This window comes from Pinus tabuliformis, chromosome 7 (genome assembly GCF_031772625.1).
Source record: "Pinus tabuliformis cultivar Carrire ecotype Pingquan chromosome 7, CPIR1, whole genome shotgun sequence".
In the NCBI taxonomy this organism is placed as follows: domain Eukaryota; kingdom Viridiplantae; phylum Streptophyta; class Pinopsida; order Pinales; family Pinaceae; genus Pinus; species Pinus tabuliformis.
This window is the reverse complement of record NC_142293.1, coordinates 1,676,756,143-1,676,782,710: the sequence shown is the minus strand read 5'-3', so window position 1 is coordinate 1,676,782,710 and position 26,568 is coordinate 1,676,756,143. Positions and strand designations below refer to the sequence as shown.

General features: G+C 37.4%; 1 protein-coding gene and 1 pseudogene across 3 annotated transcripts in view; one reads left to right on the top strand and one right to left on the bottom strand.

Annotated features, from left to right (window-relative positions):
* Nucleotides 1–26,568, bottom strand: part of LOC149254893 (isoamylase 2, chloroplastic-like) — a 542,818-nt gene that overhangs the window by 173,993 nt on the left and 342,257 nt on the right. The gene's annotated exons all lie outside the window — the stretch shown is intronic.
* Nucleotides 8,319–9,739, top strand: LOC149254895 (uncharacterized; annotated as a pseudogene).

Below are 26,568 nucleotides of genomic sequence, written 5' to 3'. Positions count from 1 at the left end.
TGTTAGTCTTGGTCATAGTACATGTCTCAAGAATGTCAATCCATGATACTTAACCAATTAACCATTCTCCCTATCCATGTTCATGTACTAGACCTACGGTTGTTAGTCCTAGCCATAGTACATGACACATGGAGAACAAGGTGTCCATCCTCACTCCCTCTCAATTTGGGAGGAGATATCCACAAGCCCAAGCTTGTCTCGAAAATACTCATGCTTTCCCTTAGGAAGGGACTTTGTCAATACATCGACTACTTGTTCGTCAGTGGAGATATATTGTAGCTTCACGGCTCCATCCTGCACCATGCTTTGAATGTAGTGATACTTATTCATAATGTGCTTCAACCTTGCATGAAAGACTGGGTTCTCTAACAACTTTATGCAGCTTTGATTATCACAACATATTATGGTCAAATCCAATAGTCCTTCAAACAAATCAACAAGCAATTTACGGAGCCAAATTGCTTCACGACTAACTTCACTGGCTGCCATATATTCAACTTCAATAGTACTTAGTGCAACTGAATCTTGTTTTCTACTCATCCAAGAAACCATAGTGGATCCCAAACAAAAACAACCACCAGTAGTACTTTTCCCATCATCAACACTGCCTGCCCAATCAGAATCAATGTAACCTAATAATCGAATCTCATTTCCTGCAACATATCTCAAACAATGATGTATGGTTCCACGAAGATATCTCAAGATGTGCTTTGCTGCTATCCAATGATCATGTCTAGGCTCCATCTGAAACTGGCTTATAGTATTCACAACAAAGCATATATCTAGTCGGGTGTTCACTAAATACATCAGAGAACCAATCAGATGTCGATGTGATGATGGATCAACAAGATTTGGATCTAAATTCTTAGCTTCTTCAAATTGGTGGTCGTTAGTGTTTCCATAGGTTTACAATCCATCATCCCAAATTTATGTAGAATTGTGATCACATATTTTCCTTGACCAAGAAAAATTTCACCAAGTTTCTACCAAACTTCAAGTCCCAAGTAATGTTAGAAATTAATTAACGGAGTAATGAAATACACAAAATATTGCAGAAACGCATAAAACAAGAGAGACACAGATATATGTGGTTCACCCAATTTGGGCTATGTCCACTAAGAAACAGCCAATCCTTCCTTTTATATTATCCAACAAAATGAAGAAATACAACCTACAGTAGATCCGTTGTAATTTCCTCTTCACTCTCACACAGCCTCCTCTCTCTCTCTCGCTCAAAATAATAATACACAATCGCAATAGAATTCCCTCATATAAATTGAGGGTTGCCTTCTAGGGAAAAAACCCTAAATTAACCCCCCTGGTGCGATTAAACGAGCGGCAACAGAACAGGGATCCAAAACCATTGAAACAAAAAACCTCTGAACAACCAGGAAGATAATCAAGCTCCACACCCAACAAGTAATAGTGCATTGGTCCAAGATCCTTTATGTCGAATTCAACTGCTAGTTCCTTCTTGTATTGACGAATAAGATGCTCCACCCCTGTTATTAATAAGTCATCCACATATAGCAATATGATCACTGGTTCATTCTTTACTACTTTGATGTAGAGATTTGGATCTGCAATACTTTTGACGAAACCAAGCCTTATTAGATAGGCATCCATTCGGGCATACCATGCTCTAGGAGCTTGTTTTAAGCCATATAAAGCTTTCTTTAATTTGCAAACATGGGATTCCTTCCCATGGACTTCAAATCCTTGAGGTTGTTCAATGTAAACTTCTTCATCAATTGTGCCATTAAGAAAAGCGGTCTTCACATCCATTTGATGTATATTCCATCCCATAGAAGCTGCAATAGAAATGAGAGTTCTAATTGTTGTGTATTTGGTTGTAGGAGCAAAAGTTTCATCATAGTCAACTCCCTCTTGTTGAGAGAATCCTCTAGCCACAAATCTTGCCTTGTATTTGTTGATGCTCCCATCAGTTGCATGCTTAATCTTATAAACCCACTTGGAAGTCACAACAAATTTATCCTTTGGTCTAGGAATGATTTCCCAAACATAATTCTTCATTATTGATTAATATTCTTCCATCATTGCATTCTTACATACTTTTTGTTCAACAACCTTTTCGAAAGTAGAATGTTTTGATTCAATGAGTTTGGTCATATACGTTACATAACCCAAATACCTTTCGGGTCTTTTGCTTTCTCTAAATGTTCCTCTTATGGTTGCATGTCTTTCAGCTTCTTGTAAAGTTGTTCTAAGCCAAGCAAGTCTCTTTCTGGTTTCTGGAATGATGACAGGTTCTACAGGTTCGCTTGGTCCTTCTAGTTCTTCATGATGATCAACTGAGGGTTCTGGAGAATTGGTTTGTCTTGGACTATCTTCATTAGGAAAGACAAGTCCTTCTTCTTCATCAAAGTCAATGGGGATATCTTTGGACTTCTTGTATGCAATGCTTTCATCAAATGTGACATATTTTCTTACTTCAATACGTCATTGTTCTTCGATGTAGAGTGTATATTCTTAGGATGAGTTGTTGTAGCCAACGAAAATTCCTTTCATACCTGCGGGATCCAAATTCTTTCTCATCCTTGGGAACATGAATGTATACTGGACATCCAAAGATTCTGAGGTGATCCACATTAGGATCCTTTCCAATAAAAGCTTATTCTAGAGTTATGTCACCAAGAACTCTATGAAGGCTTCTATTTTGAATGTATATTGCAGTCATGGAGGTTTCTCCCCATAGGAATTTCGGAAGATCTTGATCATGTATCATGGCTCTTACGCATTCTTCGATAGATCGATTCTTTCTTTCAGCTACACCATTTTGTTGGGGATTATAAGGGAATATCCGCTCCCTCTTAATCACAGCATCTTTGCAAAAGGCTACAAGTTGTTTAGATGTATATTCACCTCCATTATCAAATCTTAAGTTCTTGATCTTCTTTTTTGTCATATTCTCAACTTTGGCTTTGAACTCTTGGAACTTGTCCAACACTTCATCTTTAGACTTTAACAAATAGATCCAAGTCTCTCTAGAATAGTCATAAATAAATGTTCCATAGTATCGATGACCACCAAGTGATTTTCAGACATTGGACCACAAACATCAAAGTGGAATAGGTCCAAGATTTCCTTGGATCTTGAGTCACTGCTAGGGAATGGCTTCTTTACATTTTTTCCAAAAGCACACCCTTTACAAACTCCTTCATGTTTTTCTTTCAATTGGGGCATATCTATAACCATTTGACTCAAGGATGGCAAATATCTTGTAAAGGATATGGCCATATCTTCTATGCCATAATTCACATGGATTGATGTTAATGTGTACTAAAGCTTGAGGAGGAGGAGTTAGAAGTCTATACAACCTCCCCTCATGAATCCCAATAGTTTTAGCACTATCTATACTAGATCCCTTAGCCCAAACAACCACCTTGCCATCAATAAATGCTATCTTGTCTCCTTTATCTTCTAAACAAGAAATAGAAAGTAAATTATTTTTCAAACCTGGAACATAGAGGATGTTGTTGAGATGAATGTTCCCACCAAATTCTAGCTCAATGGAGGTAGATCCAATGCCTTTAACTGGATAGCTATTTTTGTCTCCAAGTTCGACCTTGTGAGAGGAGCTTCCTTTTGATAGAGTGTTGAGATGTCCACATTCACCTATCATATGCCTTGAAGCTCCACTATCGATTACCCATGTGTTGTCATCTTCAATTGAACCTGTAAGAGCAAAGTAGAGACTTCCATGGTTAGTTTTGAAACAAAAGTGGTGATATATCCTTTGATGGGTTCAAGGAGAATCCATAGTGCCTTGAGGCCTTCCTTCATGTACTTGGCCATTGGAAGAGTGGGAGAGTTGCTACAAAGATGTCTTCAATCAAGAGTGCCTATAATTTTGTGATCATCAAGCTTCCTTCCTTCACCTTAGCTCTAAAACCATGTTGAGAAACCAAGTGTAGTGTAGTTTCATACTTGATTCCTCTTCTTGATAATTAATTGTGAATATTAAATGTCTTCTTATTACTTCTTATGTCTTCTTCATCAACCAATTATACAAATGTTCAAAACATAAAGATCACAATTAGGCCAAACGCCAGGGAAAAACCCACAAAGGGTAAACCCAACAATCCTTCTCTTATAGAATTAGGGCAAAGTAAGAGATATCCAAGACCAAGACCAAGTCCAAGACCAAGACCAAACTGCCACAAAGATATCAAGTCAAACCCTCCTCCAAGAGTCAAATTCAATGCTGGTCAAACTTCCTCAAAATTTGGTCGAACTCTGAATTTTGGCCTTGTAGTAGAGGCTGAATTTTGGCCTGCCATTACCTCAAAAATTCAACCTTGTTCCACATAAAAATTTGTTACAAGTGCACACTTCATTAGGGTAGAAACTTCATTTTTTCTTCTTGTGCTTTGACTATCTTCTCTTTCCTTTGATTTCGGCCTTCTTCTTTGTTTAGGTGCAGAAGATACTTCATGATGTGATGGATGAATGAGGTTTCCAAGAGGTTGAATTGTCTCTTATATATAGTTGTCCAAGAGGGTCGAATAGGTGCAACTAGGTCAATGTGTCCAAGGAGGGTCGACTTTGCCATCTTGTGGGATTATGACTCAAAAATAAAATTTAAATTATTTTTCTTGCAAATGTCCAAATGCAACATGACTCAAATAAATTTTATTGAGTCAAAAATAAATTATTTTCTCTTTTGACTCTAACCATGAAGAATATGCTTTAAAATATAAATATAATAAATTCATCAATGATAAATTTATATTAGAATACCGACTCTAGTTACAAGTTCAACACATTGTACCTACAAGATATTCCATGTGGCTATCCAACTTGGTGGTGGTTAGAAAGAAATATGGTGAAATCAGATTATGTGTTGATTTCATAAATTTGAACATGTCATCCATTAAGGATAACTACCCACTCCCAAATATGGAACTTCTATTGCAAGGAATCACTGGGGCCGATATGATGTCATTCCTTGATGGGTTCTTGAGTTATAACCAAGTTATTATAAAAAGTGATGATAGACACAAGACAACTTTTGTTACACCTTCGGGTACCTATGAACATCCAATAATGTCATTTGGACTGATCAATGCAGGTGTCACCTTTCAAAGGGCCATGGATTATGCTTTCAGAGATATAATGAGGAAAGTTATTGAAATTTATCAAGATGATCTAACTGTATACTCCAAACAAAGGGAAGCCCATGTATCTCATCTTAAGCAGGTCTTTGAGAGATGTAGGCAATATTACATATCACTCAACCCAATGAAGACAATCTTAGGTGTCACCAAGGGAAAGCTACTTGTTCATATTGTTTCAAAGGAAGGTGTAAGGGTGGACCTCGAAAGAATCCAAAGAGTCAAGGAAATTGCTCCACCAAGACACCAAAAAGGATCCCCAATCTTTCTTTGGGAACATCAATTTCATAAGAAGTTTCATACCTAACTTCGCAAAAATCACCAAACCATTAACTGGAATATTTATGAAAGATGCCCCATTCAAATGTGATGAAGATGCTAAATCAACATTCAACAACATCAAAGAAGCCATAGTAAGGTCACCAGCGTTGGTAAGTCCTAATTATTCTATACATTTCATTATGTGGTCATGGATCTTTTAACAGATCTATTGTAGGTATCCTTCTCCAAAAGAATGAATAAGATAAAGAGAAACCTACAGCCTTCATGTGCAATATGCTTAGAGACTCAGAACTCAACTATGCCATTATGGAAAAACAAGTATATGCCTTGGTCAAATCACTTAAGCATTTCAGGACATACATTGGATACAATAAAGTGATTTGCTATGTTCCCCACCCAACAGTCAAGGATATACTATCTCAGCAAGACTGTTTGGGAACTCGAGGCAAATAGGTGTCAAAAATACAAGAATATGATTTAGAAATTAAACCCACTAAGCTCATAAAAGGTCAAGGGTTAGCTCAACTTATGACAGGAGGAAATGAATAAGCATTAGGCGTGAAGGATGATACTTGTGCCTTGACATGCACAGTCACCAATGAATTGGAAGGATATGATTGGCACAGGGGCATCATCTTCTACCTCAAGAACCTTTCATCACCAATACATCTTTCGCAACATAAGAAGAGGTCATTGAGGTTGAGAGCATCTCAATATTGTTTGATTGAGGAGGGACTTGGATGGAAGAATCCTGATGAATTGGTCCTTAAATGTGTCAGCCCAGATGGAGCTGCAAAGTTGACAAAGGAATTACATCAGCAATTGTGCAAAAGACATCATTTGGAAAAAAGTATCGCACATAAATCCTTTGAGCAGGACATTATTGGCCTTTAGTATTTATACATGTGCGAAAGTTTGTTAGAAAGTGTCATCCATGTCAGTTTTTCACAACAAAGAAGAAGTTGGCGACACTCCCTCTTCTACTAGTTGTAGTGGAAGCTCCCTTTTGACAATGAGGCTTAGCTTCCATTGGAGTTCAAGGAAAATTCAAGCAATGTCACCAATGGATTGTCACCGCTACAAAATATTTTACTAGGTCGATAAAGGTAATCCCCACAAAGAAGGCAACCAACTTAGTGGTCATGGATTTCATGGAAGACAAGATCTTCATGAGATTCAGGATGCCAAGCAAGATTACTATTAGCAATTTTGGAGCCTTCAATTTTGTAGCGATGACAACATTATGTTTTGATTATGGCATTGTTCTATATCATTCCTTCAACTATTACCCCCAATGTCATAGGTTAACAGAGTCAAGCAACAAGAACCTCATGACAATTATCAAGAAGACAGTTTGTGACAATAAGAAGAGTTGGGATAGCAAGATTAAGTATGCTCTATGGGCTATCGAATTACGAAGAAAGACTCCAATGGTAAAATCCCATATGAGTTGATCTACAGGATCAATGTTACATTGCCTATTAACTTGAAGCTTTCCGTATTCACATTCATGGAACATTACTGCATTAATTCAAATGGATTGCAATAAAGGATCAATCAAATCATGGAATTTGATGAAAGTCGAAGACATGCTTATGATCACCTATGGAAAAGTCAAATCAATACAAAGAAGAAATTCGACAAGGCTTGCTAGCATAACATTCAAAAAGGGGTGTTAGACCTCTTTTGGAACAAAAGAGTTGAAAAACCAGGTAATCACGGTAAGTTTGAAAGCTTATGGTTAGGACCTTGTATGATTGATGAGATTGTGGGTACAAATTATTTCCATTTGTGCCACCTAGACAATGAGAAGCTACCCTTGCCTGTAAATGGGCAAGCCCTAAAACTATTCTATTTAGGTAATATTTGATGTCTTCGTGGCATTCTCAGGTAGAGTAGGTGTTTTCTTTTCTTTGCACACTTGTGTGGTTTGAGTCATTGACGTTATAATTTATTGCATTGCATGCTAGGTTAGTTTGTTTTTCTTTATTTTTGTCTATTTCTTTTCCTAGAATTGTCCTTTTTTTGGTGTCATAGACGCAGGTCTTTGACTGATGGACATTTGGAGATTTTGAGCCTCTCAACCACCCCCAAGAAGAGAGTGTGTCTTGTAGTTGGAGCTAGATGTTACCCCTCTTTTAGCATGGGTACTCCAAAACATTTTAAACATGCCATATAATTTGTGCCTTCTAGCCCTATAAAGCCATGTGGGCGTTGAAGAAGGTAACTAGGTTTGGTCTTCATAATTGTATTTAATTCATTATGTAATGTATTTGTCAAAAGGAAAGAAAAAGAAAGTTTATTATTGAAGAAACTAACTTATTAAAGCATGGGTTTCATTCTTGGGTTAATTGTTTTTAAATCAAAGCCTCCATTGTAGGCTTCTAGAATTTATGTCAAGTCTCTGTTACGAATATAAATTATATAAAATTAAATAAATGTAAATACTAAATAATCAAGTAATGATTATGTTAAATAGTCATTAGTTAATTGAAAAGGCATGACTAATAGACATGCCCAATCGTGAAAGGACACATGCCTAGTATATATGCAGGTCCTCATTGTAACATTCAACATCACTTGTACATTTTATATATATATATATATATATATATATATATAAATTATTATTACAAATACCTTTGTGTATTTTTACATTAAAATTCAACAAGCTATAAGTTTTGTTGCTTCAGTGGTATCAGATCCATGTCGCACAATATAACCAGGCGAGTTCTTGAACATTGTTCGCCACACAATATGCTATTAAGTTTTCACCCTGAATACATTGAGAAGTTTAGTAAAATTCAAGAAAAACTTCAGCAATGGGAAAAATCATATGCAAAAGTTAAAGCATGTCTAAAGAAAATCGATAATAAGGAAGATGATAGCAACAGTGAAGAAATGGAACAAGGTGAAGTAAGAGAAGAAGATTTTGATCAGAATGATGATAGTGAGGATGAAGATGAGGTGGATGAGGACTATCTTGAGAAATAAGAAGATGAGCAATATCATAACAATGATGAAGATATTTTTGAAGATAATTATGAAGATGACAAATTTCAAAATGTTGTCAAGGAAGAGAGAAAGGAGAAGATTAAGACAGATTTTGATGATTATATTGACGATGAGGATGATGAAATGAAGAAAAATGGTGTTGTTGTTTCTCCCTTCCTAGCAGTAGACAGATACAGCTCTAGAAAATCAGCTGAGGGTAACCGACCTAATGTTGAAGACCCAACAACCAATTGCAGACCAAGCGATGACAATGAAAGGGAGAAAAAGAGAGTTGTAAAGTGGAGGAAAATGATTGGATCTAGTGCAGGTGATTGGAAGGAATTTGCCAGAAAAAACCAAATGTTGTAAAAAGGCGTATCAGAAAGGGTATTCCAGAGTGCCTAAGGAGTCTAATTTGGCAACTCATATCAGGCAGTAGAGACCTGTTGCTGCAAAACAGAAGAGTATATGACCAACTGGTATTGTATGAGACATCAGCTTCTGAACTGGATATCATTAGAGATATTTCTCACACTTTTCCAACCCATGTGTTCTATAAACAGATGCATGGCCCTGGACAGAGGTCTCTATACAATGTTTTGAAGGCCTATTCTATCTATGATAGAGAAGTGGGCTATGTGCAGGGCATGGGGTTTGTTGCAGACTTGCTTCTTCTTTACATGAGTGAGGAGGATGCATTTTGGCTGCTTGTTGCCATGTTGAAAGGTGCAATTAATGAACCAATGCAAGGACTATATTTGCCCGGATTGCCCCTTGTGCAACAATACCTTTTCCAATTTGAAAAACTGGTAAAGGAGCATCTGCCAGAGCTAGGCACACATTTTGATCAGGAAATGATCAATCCAGGCATGTATGCAAGCCAATGGTTTGTAGCCCTTTTCTCCAATTTGCTCCCTTTTCCTTTATCCCTTCGCATTTGGGATGTTTTTCTGTATGAGGGTATTAAAATTGTTTTCAAGGTAGGACTGGCACTGCTCAATTACTGTCAAGATGATTTGGTGAAATTGCCATTCGAGAAACTTTTCCCTGCCTTGCACAACTTTCTAGACACACTGCCCACATATTCCACTCGATTGCGTGATGGGTGTACTGTGTTTCCCCCGTCTGCTCCAACAACTCTACCTCTGACACCCCCGACAGTTCTAACCACGGCTCTCGCTGATCCAGCGGCCATCATTCCACGGGTTGCTACAGATCACCCACATCGTTTTCCTGGTCTGCACCATTGTTACATACCGCTAACCTCTGTCCAATTCCCAACAACCAACAATAACATTCTAGTCGGTCCGCTTATTTCTAAACGCTAGGTCAACCGTCACGATTTGGCTTTTTCCAAAACGCTAAGTCAATGGTTACATCGGTCGACTTTATTAATTATGTGAACTATATAATATTAATTATAACTAATTTAATTATAATTATTATATAATTAATAGTTATAATTATACAAAAAAAACTATATTATAATATATTTGCATAGTAATATATTTATTAAAAAAAAGGGATAAAACCCTAGTTTCAAAATAGCATCACCAGAGAATTCTACAAGCTAATGTACCAGTGACGAATTACATATGCCAAGATGAAAAATGCAAAGGTGAAGAAAATTGACGGAAATTAGAGGACAAAGCTTTTCGAAGAGGAAGGCAATGTTACGAATATAAATTATATAAAATTAAATAAATGTAAATACTAAATAATCAAGTCATGATTATGTTAAATAGCCATTAGTTAATTGAAAAGGTGTGACTAAAAGACATGCCCAATCGTGAAAGGACACCTGCCTAGTATATATGCGGGTCCTCATTGTAACATTCAACATCACTTATACATTTTATATATAATATTATTATTACAAATACCTTTGTGTATTTTTACATTAAAAGTCAACAAGCTATAAGTTTTGTTGCTTCAGTGTCCTTGTCAATGTCATAATGTAAAGAACCCTTCTTGGGACTTATTTGTTAAGAAATAATTTTATTTTTATGTAAATTAGGTCTTCAAGGCCTCCTCCAACAAGTCAGCCTCAAACTGAACAACTCAGCCTAAATTAAGCAACAAAAACACCTGTACAAAGGCAACAACTCGACCTCATTTGTCAATCTCAATCATCAAGTTCGATCTATATATTCTAGGGCCAGAAAAAGTGTGAATTTCAAGGAAGAAGAGGAAGAAGGCTAGCAAAAAAGGAAGGTGGTCTCTCTCAAACACTAACAGTCAGAATTTCTCTCTCTTATCTCACACGTGCGAAGTTCTGGATTGCTGTTGTGCCCAAAATTCTGCAGTTGCCGGGAGGCCAAAATTCTAAAGTTATTGGTAAAGCTGGGGTTGGAATTTTTGTGTTGTTGTTGGGTTGTTTCTACTAAACTAGAAGTAATTATTGAAGTTTGTTGAATCTACTTGGAAGGTTGACTTGGTGGCGGAGGAAGGTCTATTGGTCTAGGGTGTTGGTCCATCTCATTTTGAATTACTGAAGGAAGAGTTCTTGACTAGGTTTTTCCCCTATATAGGGATTTAGCCCTGGATGAGTGCCTATATCTAGTGTCATTGATCTCTATGCTTTGGATTTGGCAATTGCTTGATGAACTAAGATAAGAAAGAGAAAAAAAGGAACATAAGAAAAATAATAAGAATTCAAAGATATCACAAGCAATTATCTATATAAGAAAATCTTTCTGCCTTTCTAATTTTCTAACATGGTTTCAGAGCTGAAGTGAAGAAGGAAGAAAAAGGCAGGTTAAAAGATCTATTGAGGAAAAAGAAGATCAAGAAAAGGTCATTAAAGGGGACCATATAAGGAAACAAGCTTACTATCTACAAGAATTATGTCAAATTCAATGAAGGGAGAAAACAAATCAGAAGGAGCCTCCAACTACACGACCTAGAAAAAGAGGATAGACCTCATTCTCGAAAAGAACAAAGCTTTGGATATTGTTCAAGGAGAAATCAAGAAGCCTACAAATGAATCAAGTGAAGCAGAAAAAGCAAAGTTTAGAGAAATCGAAATCTTGGCTATGAATCTTATAGTGGATGGAGTTAAGGATAACCTAATTCCATACATATCCAACATAAATTCCGCCCAAGAAATGTACGAGGCTCTCTCCAACTTATTGACAATCAAGAAGATTGGTCAAATAGCAAGCCTCAAGAATGAACTCGGAACTGTTAAAATGATGATACAATTTCATCATATTTTATAAGGATATCTAGAATCAAAGATGAACTCCAAGCAATAGATGAAGTTGTCCGAGAAAAAGACCTCGTAATTACTGCTCTTCTAGGACTACCAAAATCTTGGATTGCCTTTGCATCAGGACTTAACAATTGGAAGGATACTCCAACATTTGAACAAATGTGGAATCCATGTAGTGAAGAAGAAGCCAGAATATCGTTAGTAAATAACAAGGAGGAGGAAGAAAAAAAACATCTCAAATGCCTATTCTGCTCATCACAAGAAGGGAACCTTCAAGAAGTTCAAAGGACAAAAGAAGAAAGTTGACCTATCAAATATTGAATGCTACAATTGTCATAAGATGGGTCATTATTAAAGTCATTGTCCTAAGAATCCAAATAATAAGAAGAGAGAAGGAGAATATGTGAATGTTGTTGATGAAGCTACATCTAAGAAGAATAAATTTGAAGAATCGAAAGTCAAGTACTTATACTACTAAGTCCTCTCTCTCTCTCTCATATGTCTCTTAGTTTTCTATTTTAAAGTTTTGAATTGTTTTCCTTTATGTTTTGATTTCTAGAGTTTGTAGGTCTAACAAATCTTGTTAGAATATTTTCTTTTGAATTATTTTGATGAGTTATAGGTATCCCTTGAGATTGGATTAAGAGGGAGCCTTCACCATTTTACCAAAGATAAGTATCTTACTCCTTGTCTCTCTTTTGTGTTTGGTTTCTCTCTCATATCAAGATTTTTTTATATTATATGCTAATAACCTTTTATTTATATTTTCCTTGGTTAAAGCTTATTGAATGCTCAAGATTATTGAGGAGACTTCAAAGGATAGACTTGAAGCATGGAAGAAGTTTTGTTATAAAAGAAGCCCTTCAAGCATTGATGTCCTACAAGGTTTGTTAAAAAATAACTCAAGGTATGTCTTAGACTATAAGCTCTATTACAAAGTTCTTTTCATGTAAAAGGTGTGATCATTCTTCTTTAAAATTCTTGCTTTACATTACTAACATCATTATGTCTAGGGTTTTGAATCTTAAAGATTCTTGTTAAGAGTAATTAAGCATTAGATTAAATCTACCCTCGTCATACTATCATTTTGATCATTCCAGTGAAACCCTAACCTTTACAGTTCATTGTAAAACCCTAGCCTCTTGATGCTAAGGGTATGTCTATAATATTGAAACCCTAGTCCTCTTAGGGTTGTTTATAAAGTCTAAAAATCCTATTCATTTGATGTTTAGGGTTTTGGTATTGTTATAGAAACCAAAATTCTTTAGGGTTTGTTACTAAGGTCTTGGTTATATAATGAAACCCTAGATCTTTAGGATTTGATAATTTAGGGTTTATAAGCAAAACCATTGTAATAGTCATAGTAAGATCCCAGGAATGAAACCCTAGGTGCATATTCATTTGTCTGATCAAAACCCTAATCTGGTCAAAATTGTTGTATATCTAACTCTAATGTATTGATGTTTGTGTCTTGGGTTTACCTAGTAGATATAGTTGTATGCTAATGCATGATTATGTTATCCTAGATATATGCGAGTATGCTAACCTTATTATTAATACTCATGTTTGTGAATTCTAAGGTTTGTAACTAAGCCCTAGTAGAAATTGATGTACTAGGAGATCATGATATTGTTTTCGATTGTTGATATGAATTTAGCCTTGATGATAAAATCTAGGGTTTTGAACAAACCCTAATAGAGTTGAAAACTTAGATGCATAGTAGAATTATTATTTGATCGAATTGCTGATATCTAAAGCTTTGTGTCTCGAAAATAGAATCTAGGTTTACAATAAATCATAGTAGAGTCTGTCATATATCTTTGAAAATTATATTGAGGCCCTAGATATAATGAGACTAATATCTTGACTGAGTTGTTGATGTAGTCTAGGGTTTATAACAAAACCCTAGCAAGAGGTTGAAATCTAGTATGTGTCTCTTATGAACCTATCTAGGTTTAAGTGTTTGATGTCTAAAGTTTGAATGATTTAATGCTTCCATTATAATGATATGATTTTCAGTATAGTTAACTTCATGCTTATATACATAGATATCTATATCTATATATATATATATATATATATATATATATATATATATATATATATATATATATATATATATATATATATATACGTATTTGGATGTACTTGCTAATAATTTTTTGTAGGTACATAATCTTCAAGATGTTCGAGATACTCGTATTTGAAAAATAATGATGATCATGATGAAGTAAGTTATAAGGATAATGAGGATCAAAGATGACCTTGATAAAGTCATGAAAGGTTGAAGCTTCTCTGATGTTATAGAAGAAGAAAATTATTGCTCCCACTAAGTTAAGAGGAAGCGTGATTAGAAGAAAAGAGTACATCTCCCTACTTGAGAGGAAGGGTATATTACGATAGTCATGATGGATACCTTGTAGAAGAAATTGGAAAATGAATAGATCTCCAGTCTGTTGAGGATGCCTTGGTGCTACTGAAGAAATGAAAGAAGAAAAGTTTCTAACAACTTGAATATGAATAAGTGGCATTAGGATGATTAAGGACCCCAAAGGTTTGTGTTTACTTATATGTATATTTAAAAGTTTATTGTTGATTGGAGTTTGCGTTTGAACAGGTAAATCTCTCCATAAAGAAGGATGAACACTTGTGAAGCATGCTTGAACAAATGGATATACCTAGTTTAGTTTATTAGGGAGAGATGAAGCATCTAATGATCGATGCTTGGGAGGACATATGGTCGGCCTATGTGTTGATGTCTAGATCCTGAAGAGGGAGGGTGGCATTGGTCATGGAGCTCCGACCTTGGATACGCACCTAGATCCCTGAGTTGATGGTTAGCAAGTAAGCCTGTGGTACCTAGACTAGCTGAAAGCTTGAGTCGATCTTAGTCCCACCTGGATAGAATACCTTGGTCCACAACACTGAGTGTGCTAGAACTCTTCGTAGTTCGTTTTAGAGATCTTCCATGTACCTCTATATAGTTATATTTATGAATGCCTCCCTAGTTAAGAGGGAGTGTTGAACAATGTAACAAGGTTCGGTCTTCATAATTGTATTTAAGTCATGATGTAATTTATTTGTCAAAAGGAAAGAAAAAGAAATTTGATTATTAAAGAAATTGACTTATTAAAGCATGGGTTTCATGCTTGGGTCAATTGTTTTTAGGTCAAATCCTCCATTGTAGGCTTCTAGGGTTTATGTCAAGTGTCCTTGTCCATGTCATAATGTAAAGAACCCTTGGGATTTATTTGTTAAGAAAGAATTTTATTTTTTTGTAAATTAGGTCTTCTAGGCCTCCTCCAACAAGTCAGCCTCAGACTAAACAACTTGGCCTAAATTAAGGGGTGGAAACACCTGTATAAAGGCAGCAACTCGACCTCATTTGTCACTCTCAATCACCAAGTTCGATCTATATCTTTTGGGGCCAGAAAAAGTGTGAATTTCAAGGAAGAAGAGGAAGAAGGCTACCAAAAGGAAGAAGGTCTCTCTCAAACACTAAAAGTCGAACTTTCTATCTCTTATCTCACATGTGCAAATTTCTGGATTATTGTTGGGGGCTGAAATTCTGCAGCGGCTGGGAGACCGAAATTCTAAAGTTGTTGGTGAAGCTAGGGCCGAAATTTGTGTGTTTTTGTTGAGTTGTTGCTGCTAAGCTAGAAGTAACTATCGAAGTTTGTTGAATCTGCTTGGAAGGTTGCCTTGGTGGAGGAGGAAGGTCTGTTGGTCTAAGGTCTTGGTCCATCTCATTTTGAATTATCGAAGGAAGAGTTCTTGACTGGGTTTTTCCCCTAAATAGGGGTTTTAGCCCTAGCTAAGTGCCTATATCTGGTGTCATTGATCTTTGTGCTTTGGATTTGGTGATTGTTTGATGAACTAAGATAAAAAAAAAAAGGAACATATAAAAATAATAAAAATTCAAAGATATCACAAGTAATTATCAACATAAGAAAATCTTTTTGCATTTCCAATTTTCTAGCAATGGGTTTGTGTTATTTTTTCAAAGTGACTCTTAGATACCCATTGGTGTGGACGGCCATGGCTACTCTTGGTCTTGTTTATTTCATGGTATGTCTTCCTTTGTGGCATTGCTGACTTCCCCCTAGTGGGCAGTAAATCCCCGCCTTAATAGGTATTCTTATACCTTGGGATGGTGTTGTAGGTGCCATGGATTAGACATTACTAGGACTCATGGTTTAAGGGAGCACTTGCATCATAAATCCTTGTAAGGGTGATCACTATATGTACATTTCCCTAACATTGTCCCTTTTGATCCTAGTGCACCCCCCACCTCACATGTGTCATGTTTCTTACGTATTTTGCACTCCCCTTTGGCCTTGGCTATGCATCCTGATAGTCTCATAGTTCCTAATGCATTTGTCTCCCAAGGCATCATGCTACGTCTTTTGAGGCAAAGAAAGTGTCCATTTGATTCTCTATGCTACGTCTTTCAAAGCAATCAAAACACCCACACAGATCACTATTTATAGCTTGGACCCACTTTTGGGGCAAGAGGGCTTTCCATGTCACATTGCAAGCAACAAGATTTTGAGGCAAATGATGAAATGGAGAAAGAAGATAGGTGAAGCAAGTGTCATCTCCAATCCAAATCAGCTCAATGCTCAACTAAAGTGACATCAAGTCAAGCGCTTCCAAGCATTTACACCACATGTGAGGCATAACATCATCATCTTCGGGGTTATTGGATGAAGTTAAGAGCACAGATAAGGGAAAATATTGGAATGTTGAAGTCTATTTGTGCAAAATCGAGCCCTCAAGGGCTATTCATCCAAGTATCAACTCAAACTTACTCGATGCAAAGGTCAAAGGGTTTCAAATCATCCTAGCCGCTAGCATCCCAAGGAAGAAAGGGAGGCCAGTTCCTCCAAGTAAGCAAAGGAAGCATCTCTAAGCAAGTTGTTGAAGGAAGAAGTCAAGAATTAGGCTCCCAAGGGTTAAAATAAGCAAGTAATATCAATTCAAAGGTCAGATCCAAGCATCTTCTCTCAAGTAAAGCAGCAATTGGGAAGATTAAGGGGCAAGGAAGGAGACCAATCCCTCCTTGACCAAGGTGAATCCCTTTCCGAGAAAACTTAACAAATCTTATTGATGAAGGAGAGCCCCCTAAGGACCATTTCAAGTATTTCTAAGTCAAATTCAAGTCAAAATTCAAGCATTCTTCACCAAATCAACTACGCATTTGCATGGAAAGGTTGACCCCTCATTTGTTATGCAAGAAGGTCACAAGTGTGAGATGTTGCATGGCAGGAGCCATCTACGAGTCAAGAATTAGGAAAAAGGCAAGGAAAAGTCACTTTACAATCAAAATTCATCCAAATTCCAACCAATGAAGATTAGCATATGCCATTCGTCCACCTACGCCTACCAGCCAACCCTAGCCCAATCGTTGGAGGGTCAAAGGAAGATCAAATCAAGTTGTTGGACCAACAAAGAAGACTTGATTTTACAAGCAAGCTAGCCATGCAATCACAAGTGGAACATTTGGTCATTTAGAGTCAAAACAACCCCCTTTGGTCTCATCCATTTAGCATTTTTCCTCCATTTGGGGTTTACTCAAAGTAAATTTGCAAAAACTAAATTTTTAACTTCCAAGCATTTTGTGGATGGAAAATTACTCATTTTGTGGGAGACCAAGGAGGGAATTTTGAATAACCTCATCTATAAATATAGGCATTCTCGAAAAATCATTGTGAACTTGTTGAGGTATCTAATATAATGTGAATTTTTTCATGAGACAAAAGCGTTTACATGTGAATTTTGTTATCTTGTTTGGTTGATCAAATATATTCAAAGGAAATTTGTGGAGCAACTCAATGTTATTACAAGGATAAGGAAATCGATCCAAGAAGAGTTGAAAGAGGAAGGTCTGGGGTTTATCTTACACCATTCTTGTAATTCATAAAAGGTATTGTTCATCTCTTTTGGGACATATTTCACACACCTCTCTGGGTTAAATAACCTTATCTTCTATAAATGATGATTTCTTAAGTTGGAGGATTCGTTCCATAAGAAGCCCTCCTAGTAGATTTTTGGTTCACTTTCTTCTCTTATTTTGATGTTAGGGCCATATCCTTGGTAAAACACTTAGTAATCAAAATCTCAAGCATTGTGATGCCAAGTCTATAAGTGGACATAATTTCATGTCCTTGACTTGTGGAAAAGGGTGTTAGTTTCTCTAAAAACCTAGCTAACAAATTTCTAGAAATTAAAAGTAAATAACTAAAACTAAAATTCAATTTTTTTCAGAAATATGTTGAGTTTTATCTAGCTGTAAATGCAACAGAAATTTAACAAGAAACCCAGAAATAAAAACACAATGACATCACCATAAAGACACAAAATTTACCAAGGAAACCCAACACGGGAAAACCTGCTTGTCTAGTCGCTTCTATTAGGGTAGTCTCAGCAAATAGAAAATTTTAGAGAATAATTATGTCTAGAAGGAAGACCTTTGTTATGATTTTCTTCCTGAAATTTACTCAGCCACCTTGAAAATTGACCCAGCTTGTGGCTACCTTGCACAAGTTGCGTTGTAGCAATTCGTACAAGTCATACGACCTCCTCTGCATGCCTATTCTGCACAATTGTTGAGTGCTAGGCACTTTTGTTGTTGTCCCACAACTGTTACGTCCTTCTTCTCTGCTATTTTCTTGTTGTTGAAGCCTGCATCTTGTTGTAGTTGCGCTGCCCTAATTCTTGAAGCTTTCACCAAACAATTTGATGCATACTAAGCTCCACGCTACACCTTTTCCCTCTCAAATCGACTTGGGCCCTGTTGACCACTCTGTGTCAACCACCCTATAGTAGCATACAAATTTTTTAAAGCACTCCAAGATGCTCGAGCAGTCAAGCAGCCAAAGATCATCGTTATCTTTCAACAGCTTGTGAAATCATGTAAACCCAAATTCTGCAGTCGTGTGGGCCATTGTTAAAATGATTCTAGTATGTCTATAAATACATGCAAAACACCTAGGTAAGCCTAAAAAAATTTGCTAACAAGTTTCATCCTAGGGAGTTTCTTAACCTCAACTAATTCTCTATGTTTTAAACAGTCAGATAATTAGCAAAGTTTTCCTCCCACATATACCCACAAATCTAGGGTGGGATTTGGTGGTGATGTCTTAAATAAGTCCTAGTGTATCTAGCCTATGTATTTTCATCATACTAGATCATGTCTTGAGTCTTGCAAAATTTGGTTGAGTCTATGTGTCTATTTTTAATTATTAAATTTCCTGCTGGTTAGGAAACTTAATAATTTGGATCTAAATTGTAAAATCAAATGATTGTAAAAGTTGAAGGGGGTAGAGTACTCATAGTTAGAACCTCTACACCTGAACTTAGTGTTTAGACACCTTTTGAGGGTTGAAATTATGTCTATCCCTTCATATTATTTTTATTTTTGGTTTTCTCGCAAAAAATGACAAAAATTTAACCAAAAAATGGTCAAAAAAATAAAATTGAGAGAAAATAAGATTCTCTCCAAGTGGAAAAACGAATTTTGGAGAAGGTAGTGATTCCCAAGGAAGAATTAAATTGACAAACTCAATTCCAAGGCAGAAAAAACCACAAAAAATTCTTTGGAGCCAGAAAAATAAATTTTTTTTTCAAGAAAAATATTTTTTCTAAGTCCAGTTAATTGAATAAAATTCGTGGGTCCAAGAGAAATCAAATTTTCAAGGTCCTTCATCAAGGAAAAAATCATTTTATTTTTTTCAAATTGAGCTTATGGGCCAAGGTGATTAAGTCAAAAATGATTTTTTGAGGAAAAAAGGTCAAAATAATACTTTTTCGGCCAGGAAAAAAGGGAAATTATTATGGAATTTGAATTTATGCATCAAGATCAAGGGACAAGATTTGGCATGGATCAAGCAACAACTAGCCATTATTCTCCGGGATCAAGTCAAAATTATGCAACTGCTTGGACCTAGCTGTTTTCCACTTGGAGGGGGATCTAGAACTCTCAATTTTTCTATAAATTGAGCCTGAGGCTCCTCAATGAAAACATCTTTGATCTTTTGATCATTGTACTCTAGCTCTCAGCTCTTGAAGCTCTCTGTTTTGGTAATAAAGCAAAAAGTCTTTGGGGTTACTATTGTGGCGTTTTTCTTCCATGGACATGGTAATATTGTTTCATTGAGCTTTTAATTTCTACTTGTGCTTATATTTGTTATGTTTATATGCCTTTATAGAATCATTGATGTATAACTATCTTGCACTCTTGATTGGATCTAGAAGATGCAGGATTGTCATTTTCAATTAAACTACTAGAACTTCCTTCCATCGTATTTTTCTTATCTCACGTGGATTTAACAAGATTTCTTTAAATTGTGCAGAAAACATTTGAATAAAATAGATCTCAAGCATGAGGGGATGTTTTCGGCTAAACCATCCCACTCTTGAGCATTGAAGTGGAAGAACCCACTCTATTTTCCTTAATGATCTATCTAACGATTTTTATTGTAGGGTTTCTGGATCTAGGTTTGAGGAAAATCATTTATTTTATCTAGAGCTACAAATGAATAATTTGCTATTTAAAGAGCCATTAGACTCGTAAATTACTTGTAAATTATTTATAAGTTATTGTTTGTAAATAATTATTGTAAATTGTTTTTTCCTTTCCTATGTAAATAAGATTTATAAATATATATATTTTTTGAAATATTCTATTTTAAATATTTTGTTTTAAATAAATTTGAAAATATTTGTACAATCATGTAAATATCTTTGAAATTTTTTATTTTATTTTTTGTAAATATATGTTTTAAAATCTTTTATATTTTACAAACATACCTTTATGTCCATGGGTCTATCTATAGATTCGTGAAGCTTTCTTTGTGACTTCCGCATGTCTACATAAAAGCAAATGCGTAGGGTTTGAAATTTATTTTGTTCGCAGGTCCTTTCTTGGGGAATCTTTAACTCGACTTGTTTTGAAAGTTTCAGGATCGTTACTTGAGGGAGGCCGCATATCCCTTTTTGGTCTACAAACCCTCGCTGTACACATATAATTTTTTATTTCAGGGTTTTCAAAAATAGCTAAAAGCCAACCTAACTCAATCGCAAGCCGTTAAAAGATCTGATCTGCTCTTTAGTGAGGGCTTTAATAAATAAAATACTTTGCAAAATTTTCCAGGAGTTCTTCTAACTTGTTTCATTGTGCAAGACTAGTTAATTTTTTAGTGAAGCCGAGGGTTCTTCTTCCTCTTAATTGACCAAGATCTAGCGGAATATCATCATATTAGGGGTTTTAAGAATTTTCTCTGGCATAACCGCAAGGGTTTTAAGGAGTGGATAGTAAATTTCTTGCAGGGCTTCATGGGTTTTATCAATTTAATGCATCTAATTTATAGATTAACCTATCATTGTTTGCAGGTATTTTTTCCATCATTTGCAGGGTTTATCTCTGATTTTTGGGCTAGCAGCAGCCTTTCCTAGGCCTGGTCACCCTAGCCGCATATCTGTTAGGCCCTGTAGCTGTTGCTTCTGTTGAGTGGACTGACCTTTAGTGTTTTTTCAGGGGTATTGCACCACTAATTTGAAGGATTTGTCAGAGATTTTGGTTAGGGATTTTCCCTCAAAATTCTACCTTGATATGTCATTGTTCTTGAAGGAAATTCGCTGGCTTACAAAGGGACCTCTTTCCTTCTGCTGCAAGCCTATAGGCTTGAATGTATTCAACCACAGGGATTAAAAGCCTTTCTCCCTTAGCCGCATTCCATTGGTGAGGGTTTCAAGTGATTGCATCTTATTTCAAGGACTGATAGTTTGGGTTTCGCAGGTCTCAGTTCATTATTGTAGGGTCTATCTTTTATTTCTTGAAGGGTATCATCATTGATCTCTGGTAACCGTTGTGCTCTTCTGAATTATACTGATATCTCTTGTCTCTCTGCAGCCTTAGGAGGCCTAATCTTCCCGGCCGTGAGACTTGAGGAGGCCTAAAACCCTCTGTACCTGAAAACACCATAGCACAGGGATTTCAATAAGTACTAAGAGCTTGACACAATCAAATTTATCACACATAATTTACATCTCTTGATTGAAATTTTGCTAATTTACCTGGCCATGGGCTTCTCTGACTTATTTGCTTAGGCCTAGCAGCCCTCTCTGCCATAGCCTTGAGCAATTAGAAGTCTGTTTTTTCTTGCATATCAGTTTAGGGCTAAGGTCCTTTAGTTGCAGAGGTAGCTTGAGGATGTGGAATGGTTTTCATATTTTTTTTGAGGTTTATTCATTGTGATCTAGGTCTGCACCTTGGCATCTTGGCCTTTGAAACTAGACCGCAAGCCTCCACGGCCTCAAATCCTTTCCATTGGGCCTTATTTGCTCACTGTTACATATTTCTGATCAGAAGTAGTTGTTGCAGATCCTAATCATAACAAGATTCGTAAGAGTAAGACTTTAAAACACCTAAGAATAGTCACATAACAATCATAAGAACAATCACAGGTGTCTTGCTCTTGTCTCAATGCATCTTTGGTGATAAACACTGTCATCGGGTGACTGCTCTTGCTACTACAGTTGACTGATTGTGTTACTTCAGTAGTCTGATCTGAGCTTACAGTCACATCGCTAAAGTTTAACACACTGCTCCTGGCATTAAATTCGTAATTGTGCATTGATTCTTCTTCCTTGGCTCTTGATAATTGCTCTTGGCTGAAAAAAGTGGATTGAAATACAGTGGCTACAGCAATCTAATTTCTTGTTGGCAGTGGTAAATTTGAGGTCTGGTCTATCTTTGAAAGCTGATATTAGCATAGCAGGATCTTGTCAAGGCCTTTGTCACTAACCATCTTGCTTTTTGTTTTCCGTCTTTTTAAAAGTTGCATTGCATGGTTCAGTCCTTAAATCACTGTTGGTAATCTCATTATCTTAAGATACTGTGCTTAAAAAGAGCCACTGGTTCCTAAATTGCTATATAACGAAGTGAAACTCTAAAATAAGTGGCATTTGTAACGTTGTGTGATTATCGCTGAAAGTGTTTGTGTTTCAAGTAAAATTTCATAAGTTGCAAGTATTTGGCTAGCATTGAGTTTAATTGAATTAACCTAATCCAACCGCCTAATTCACATTTTTAAGAGGTTGCTAAGTCACTTAACATTGTTCATATTGAAACACTTAGCAAACTAGTCATATTTCCTAACTTGCATTAATACTTGTTCTAGTCTTATTGCTGATCTAAGTAGTGTGTTGCTCTCTTGTTTCCTGTTAGCAATCTCATTTGCCATCTTACAAGTGTGATATCTCTATAAATTTATTGCTTGTCGAACTGTCTAAATAAGTGAGAACATCTAATAAGCATATTATTATCTAAAGGCATTGTGATTTTGCTCTAACATCTAATTCTCATCTAATGGTTTCATTGAGTGGTTTGGGAACATCATTATAACTTGGCAATCTTGTATCTTGTAAGCATATTGGCATCATATTCATATTTGAAGCAAATCTTGATATCATTGTCATCTCTTTGAAGCATTGCAGTTTAAGTTGGCAAACTATATTTGTCACCTCGATTGCAAGTTGAATAATTGCCCTAAATTGATTATCTTCAGTGTAATTGGAGCAGATTCTGATCGTCATTTGCATCCTCATCTAAGTTTAGCTTAAATTGCAGTGTCTAACTCATATCTCTCGCAACATTGTTATTTTCGTAGCTTGATATCATTTCTTAGTAAGTACTTTGATTTATCATTGAGCGTATTGTATAAAGGCATTGGTCTATCATTTCTATCTTGTGGTTTGCCTAATCAAGCTTAATTGGATCAATCTTAACATTGCTCATATCATTAATACTTGCCTTAATTAATAACCAAGTTACATTAATAACAAATTGCCTTGCCTTAAGTCTCCTAGAATTTGTTGTTCCAACAAGTTTTCCCCTCATCAGCATCTTTAGGGACTAACCCCCTTGACTCAGCCAGGAGAAACTCTAAACAGAGTGAGTAGGGATCAGCGTGACAGCCCCTACTCTGAGCGTTGTACCTTAGACGTACACTTTAGGCGACAATAGGCCCCATAATTGATCTCAACAGCTGAGAATCAAAAGATCCAAGGGTTGAGATTGATTTGTCGCCCACTTAGGAAAGTTTAAATGTTTCCTAAGTCAAACATCAAAGAAAAATAAAATATGGCTGTTAGTGGAGTTTTGGTCGATCCCTTGCCAGATTTAGCGGACCTCCAAATCTAGTTGTACAACTTTCTCTTTAACTTTGACACTCTCTCTTAAAGAGGGAGTGGTTCTCCACAATACCCAGCTTATTTTTGTGAAATACAAAGCTACTCTTTGGCAAAGTCTTAGTCAAAATATATGTTATATGCTTTGTTGTAGGGACATATTGAAGGTGTATCTTTCCCTTTTTCACACAATCCCTAAGATGATGGTACCTGATTTGAATGTATTTGGACCTGTCATGCAACACTAGATTATTAGAGAGCTTGATGTAGCTGATTATCATAGTGAATGACTGTTGGTTCCAAACTCTCACTGAAGAGCCGTGCAAGTAACTTTATCAGCCAAATGGCCTCACAAGGTGCCATACTAGCAAACATGTATTCAGCCTCCCGTCCCTCTGCTCTCTCCCGTCCCGTCCCTCTGCTCTCCCCACAGCCCGCAGCTCTCTCTCCCATCCCGTCCCGTCCCTCTGCTCTCTCCTGAAGCCTGCAGCTCCCTTTCCCCTTTCCCGTAGCCCTCCTGTAACTCTCCCTGCTCTCCCATAGCCCGATGGCTCCCACAGCCCGCATCTTTCCCGTAAGCCTCCCGCAGCTCTCCTACAGCCACAACCAGTCTGTAACCCGCAACCCGCTTGTAGTCCCGTCCACAGCTCCGTCCCGTTGTCCATCCATAGTCCTGTCAATAGCCCGCAGCCTGTCCATTTTCTCGTTCACAGCCCTGTCCGCAGTCTCATCCACAATCTTTGACGACTTTTGGTGAATTCAATTCGGATACTTGTACTGAGTACAGCGATGTGCCATCGTAGGGTGCAAATAGTTAAAAGATTACCACCATGACAGAGCAGCAACACAACAAGGACCCCGTGGAAGCTGAAATGCCAGATTTCAACAACAGAGGTCCGCTGAAGTACTTACAACAGTGCCACAATAAAGATGAGAACGTATACAGCCCCACTGATATTGCATTAGAAACAGATTTTGCTTTCTGGACATCCCAAATTAAACAAATTATAAGGAAAATGGAACACCTAGAGGCAGAAAATCGCAGAATGCAAGCCGACATCGGCACTTTATCAAACAGAGTTCTATCGGTAGAGGAAGACAATGCATTTATTAGAAAAACACTACAGGAATACCGAGAACAAAGTGCGGGGCAGAATTCTGACGAAACCTTACAGGCGGAGATCAGAGATCTTAAAAGTAAACAGGGGGAAATCAGGTCCCAACAAATGTCCCTTAAACAGGAAATGGATTCGCATATCACCACATGGGCACAGGTGGTCAAAGGAAAGGACAAGGCTCCTCCACTCATAGCAGTGGAGGAAGTAGTACAGGCAAAGCTCGTGGAGGAAAGAACCCGAAGAGCAAGAGAATTAAATCTTAAAATAAGAGGACTCCCTACACCTCTCCCCCCCTGCAGACCCAATGGAACTGGGGAACATATTTCTATGCAACACTCTTGACATACCAGACATAACCATGGATAAAGCTTGGATCGGGCAGGACTCTACCCTCTTCCTCAAATTCCGTGACTCCTCGGATAGACTTCGAGTACTCCGAGCCAAGCGAAAGTTATTTTCTCTTCCGAATAAAGTGTTTTTGGATGAAGACCTCACAAGAGCTCAAGTAGTTGAACTGAAACAAGTCAGGGAACAAGTTGCAGCAGCAAGACAGGCAGGGAAATCGGCAGTGATTAGAAATCTTCGGGCAGTTATTTGGGACACCTTCCCCCTAGGATGGGTATCCCGCTCAGGTAACTTCAAATGACGGGCCCGAGCTGAGAGGAGACAGGGCACCGATCTCTCAGTTCACTGTTGGAATGGCAATGGCTCCTTCTGGTCCTCACCAGGCCTACTTTATGAAGCACTTAGCTCAGCAGACATCCTCCTGGTTACCAAGACTCGCGCGAGCCCAGTCCGACCTCTCCTCGACATTACAAGATACCAGTGGACCGCAGTTTGCAGACAAGAGACACGGAGTTCAGGAGGTGTCCGAGGATCAGGGGGTGTTGCTTGCCACATCCGTGATAGCCTCAGGAGCAGAGTATCAGTAGTTGCGACCGATGAGTATGCCAAATTCATGTGGATTCAGGTCAGAGCCAGAACATCATTGCCAAGAGACATTTATGTCGCAGTCTGTTACTTCCCACCTATCTCGTCCTCCCACACTATTCACAATAGCTCAGACAAAGACCCTTTTACAAACCTGTACTCTGACATCACCAAGTTTTCAACAGTAGGGGACGTCATTCTCATGGGGGACTTCAATGCCCGGACCAAAGACCTCAAGACCCCTATGCACAACAAGACAAAGGATATATTTTGCACTCGGGGGATTGACCCGACCACGATCGGCATGCACCGGACCTCCGAGGATCACTTGGGACCCACCACAACCTATGGGAGATATCTGCTATAGTTGGGAGAATCTCATGAGGTAGTAATTCTGAATGGCCTACCATGTTTCCCATCCTTGCACTCCTTTACCTGCAGACCATTTGGAAGCAGGGCAAGTGTGGTTGACTACGCTATTGCAAACCCAAATCTCCTCCCTTACATCAAAAATTTCTCGATCACCCCCATCCCTCTCGCAGACCATGCACTCCTCTCACTCTCACTACAGTTTGACTTCCCGAATCCATCCCCTACTCTTCCCCGCAGCCCTCCCAGAACCACCTTCCCATTTGAGGAGGGTGACCCTAATCTCTTCTCCTCTATCCTTAGACAGACACCCCCATCAAAGTCCCAGTTCACC